A 4,483-nucleotide genomic window follows, 5' to 3' on the forward strand; every position below is an offset into this window, starting at 1 on the left:
TATTGTCCTCAAGAGACGTAAGGGAGGGAAGTAAGGAGACACAATAGTATAATGAAAAGCACCCTAATAGTCATAAGAGTGACTATTCTGACCATAGGTTTCCCTCCGTGGAAATCTTATCAATGCGAGGTCTGTGACCTAATGTGTATCTTTTAACGGGTTCTTGACACGACAAGAGGTTGAGAAACACTGAACTACTTAACAGACATTCAGCTGAAAGTCTGGCAAGTAGTCAACACTGATGATCAAATGATTATAAATGACTGAACATTTATTTGACAGTGCTGGTTCTGTATTTGCTGTGTATTTTTAGTGCAATCTTTGATCAACAATCAGACACAGCCAAACGGATACTTAACTGCACTTCCCTAAAGTTTGGGGCCCTCGCATTCATTTTATTTACAAAAGGAATGGTAAAAAATGTGTGCCATAGAGGCCAACATACACCACATTTCCATGAAGACTTTAAAGTTTTCAATAAAATAAGAACAGAAAAAAATAGCCCTGACAACAACTTCTGGCTGGGGAAAAAAAAAGATATCACCATAAATATGGAAACGATAGGGCTGCCCCCTGAATGTCAGAGATTTGTATCATCAGTCGGAGACCCCTCAGTTGATGGAGATAGCCTCAAGTTGATCAGTCGTTTTTTGTCTTTTTCCTTCAAATTTTGTTAGTCAGTGCACTCTGCAGTGTGCTTCTGGGGATGTTTTGGTCCCCAGACTTTCTGTGGAGCACCACACTATTCTTTGTAGCCATTCTTCAAAACAAATTGTTGAATATTCGTTTTTTAGGGCTGTGTCTGATTCGACTGACATAATTCTGAGTCGGGTACAGTCCTTGAAAACAAAGTTTCTTTTAAAACATGCTACTAAATCAGAAAGAATTGAAAATAAAATCCTCTTCGTGGCAGGAAGATAATACTGGGCCAAAAATGAACTTCCTCAATGATGGAGTGGCCACAGACTAAATCCTGTTTGCTGCACAGAGGAAGCAAGGTTGGTGGTAATTAGATATTTGAAGGCTTCTGTTCCTTCAGGCAAACAGAATGTAGGTCATCAACATTTGTCCGAGGCTGTTCCTGTGGTGTGTGGCCACTGTCATGGCTCCCTTGTTACTAAGACACATGCACACACACAATCCACACTATGTGATGGGCCTCTAATAAAGCCCAACATACAGCACATCCTCCAGCAGTCCTGGTTTATAACAATGGTTTGAGTAGAAACCAGAACAGCTTGCTGGCTTGATAACACTGACAGATCCAAACCTAGGAAGACAAACCTGGCTATGTATTTGTATATAACAAATGTCACCCCAAAAAAAAAAAAAAAGCATACTCTGGCAGTACAGGCTCTGACATATGCAAACTGCAAATGCAGTTCCTCCTTTCTTCACAGCTCATTGAAGCAAAGCAAGAAGTTTAAATTTGTTATTTATTTAATTTTTATCCATGGGGATAACAGATTTGAGATCTCCTCTGAAGTCTTCAGTAACCAAATAAAGCTAACAGATGTGACTGCAGAGGAACATCTGTTGGCTTAACAGAACAAACTCATCCAATTACCCCATAAAGATTGCTCTAGGCATATATGCATGGGGGAAACACTGATGTGCAGTTAGATTGTTGAGGAAACTTATGTGTTATGCTATTAATTTAGTCTTTTATTTGCTAAACTCTGGAAATGCTCCAGTGATTTAAAGCTGCCTTGCTTGGTGAGAATTAAATCTCTGTGAGCGAGGTGTGAAAAGAGACAGAGGTGTTCATGTAACACAACAACCTCCATGGGTGTTGCTGGTAGATGCTCAAGATCACAGTAAGAGTAGCTGTACATTAAATGTCCCTGATTATGTAAATCACACGGCCCCAGCCTCCACGGCACAGCACGATTTGTTTGTCTCCTAAGATGCCCTTATTGTGGTGTGCTTGTTACCAAGGTAACTGCTGTTTTCACAATGGGGATGTGTAGGATGCCAGAAGCATTGCCAGAATTTGGTTCAATATAGATAACCCAGGCTTTACTTGCACATTGCAACAGATTTGTAAAAAATGGATATGAACTACAAATGGCTCCAGTTATAGTAAGGACATGCAGCCAAGTCAGTTGACTTGTGAGGGAATTTCTCCTAAAAACAGATTTTAAAAAAGGCCTGCTCTGACTGCCTCTGTGAGAGGAAGAAATGTCGTCAATAATGAATTAGGATCAGTATGCGACTATATATTGTGTGTGTGCTTGGACAAAATGAACCCCGGGCAAAAATGCACCTTTTCTGAAATGCTGATGTTACATAAGCTCCATTGGGTCATGAAATGTATTTTTCCCCACAAATGTAGAATAAATTGGAAACTGGCTTAGATAACAAAACAATCAAAGAAGTAGATGTGTAATTATTGCTTTTTTGCACTGTTGCCTGTATGTGTTCATAAATTTCGAGGAATGAGGAAAACAATAATTGTATCAGTGATTAAAGGAACTGGCCCCATTGAAGTACAGCCCAGAGGCTATGCTGTGGTGCATATTTAAATCGCTTACTTATCACTTTCCCGCTAAACAATGACATTTTGACATGGATTATTTCCACATTAGCTACAATTCTATAGCTGAGGTTAAAGGACGAGTTAGATATTTTGGCAAAAACACTCATTAACCTTGTCTCTGAAAGTTCGTTGAGAAGATCAATATTACTCTCAAACTTGGCTCTTAGAGGTATCCACAGAAAACCAGAGGAAACAGATAGCCTGGCTCTCCCCAAAGTTCCAAAATATGCTTATCTGCCTCTTGAACGCTCACTAATACACATATCTAGCTTGTTTTATCTGTACAAAACAGAAATGTAAAAATTACAAGTTGTGGTTTTACAGGAAGTTGAGGAAGATGGCACTCCATGAGGGAAGTGACTTGCTGTGTACTCCCATGTAGTCCTATTCGGACAGAGGTGCCCCCAGAGAGTTTTCACAGGGGTAGCAAGATGGGGTCACTTAACACACACTAACCCTCCTATTGTGCCACTTTCTGTTCACTCTGTCCCGAAAAGAACTTTAGTTTACTCTGCATATCAATAGATAAGACATATCAGCTGAAGAGCCATTAACAGATTAAAATGTAAGATTAAAATTGATGATTAAGAGTGTGTGAAGGTTTGGAGCTTAATTCAAGGCCTTATTTTCTCCAGCCTCAGCCAGTTTGGCGCTGGGAGTCAGTTGTTATGGATGTCTCACCTTAACGACCTATGACCTCTTCCCTGTCCTTACCCTGTTTAAAACTGGGAATTAAACATTGTCTTTTTTTCCAATACATAATTGGTCAGTTATTTATTCAAAAACAATCAAAATAGGACAGCACTTGAATATCTTTTATTGCCACACTAACATTTTGTGCCAGACACCCTTCTTCAGCGTGTGCGCTGGCAATAACCTAATGAAATCTCCCCAGGTGTAATTGATTATATCCACAAATGTAAACAGCATGGTAAATCCCAGAAGATTTTTTAAGGATTTTTACCAGAGGTAGAATCACAAGAATGTTATAAAAATAAGGCAATGAAGATAATCATACAAGTAATAATGATAGCGCTAACTTAAAAAAAAAAGAAGAAGTTAGCCATTAGTTATTTTTTCCAAATAATTTATTCTTATAATACTTTTCTAAATTTCTTGGACTGCAATTAATTTTGTAACTGTTCTCCAAACAGAAAGAGTAAGTATAGTTGGACGGACCTGTGCCAGGATAATCTAATCACTCTCAGTCATAAATTTAGTGTCCTGACCCAACCGTCGTCTATTAAGTGATTACAGAGCTGGGGAACATTTTTTTAGGTTCCAGTTATGAGCCATATAAATTGGGAACATAGCAGCCTGGGAACATAGAAATAGCCTCGCGTACTTGAGAGAATTCTCTAGAAAGGGACTAATAGTTGGCAGGTAAAAGTCATATGCATGAGCTCTTGCATTTCTTCATGATAAAATGTGTGCAAGTGATCAGCTGTGGCAGAGCAGAACGTGGTCTTGCTGCCATTTAGACAGCAGCTAAGTGAACAGCTGCGTTAAATTAGCTTGCGCGACCATCTCTGCATATAACATGTGCACACGTCCTTTGAATTGGGTTGTGGGCTGCCAGGTTGCGGTAGAGCTGGTTTGAAATTGCATGTAGTGCATAGATTGTGTTTTCATAGAAGATCTGGCCACTTTGATGAGGTCAGACAAACATACAAAACCAATGGATCTGTGTGAGAAGAAACTTAACGTGAAGGTGCTGGGAGGAGACACTGAAAAAAGGGAGAAACCCGGAAAAAACTGAAATATTTGTAGTTATGAAGAACTGATATAATGGACGAAAAGGCATCTTGCCTTAAATGATTCTTGACTCCTGCACTTGATACTTTTGACCCTTACCTTTACTTAATATGCCTAATCAGTTTCCCAAATCACAGTATGTATCTTACAGCCTTCTGGTGACAACACCGAACACTGACTAAACCACAG

This window comes from Plectropomus leopardus, chromosome 2, assembly GCF_008729295.1.
Source record: "Plectropomus leopardus isolate mb chromosome 2, YSFRI_Pleo_2.0, whole genome shotgun sequence".
Classification (NCBI taxonomy): domain Eukaryota; kingdom Metazoa; phylum Chordata; class Actinopteri; order Perciformes; family Serranidae; genus Plectropomus; species Plectropomus leopardus.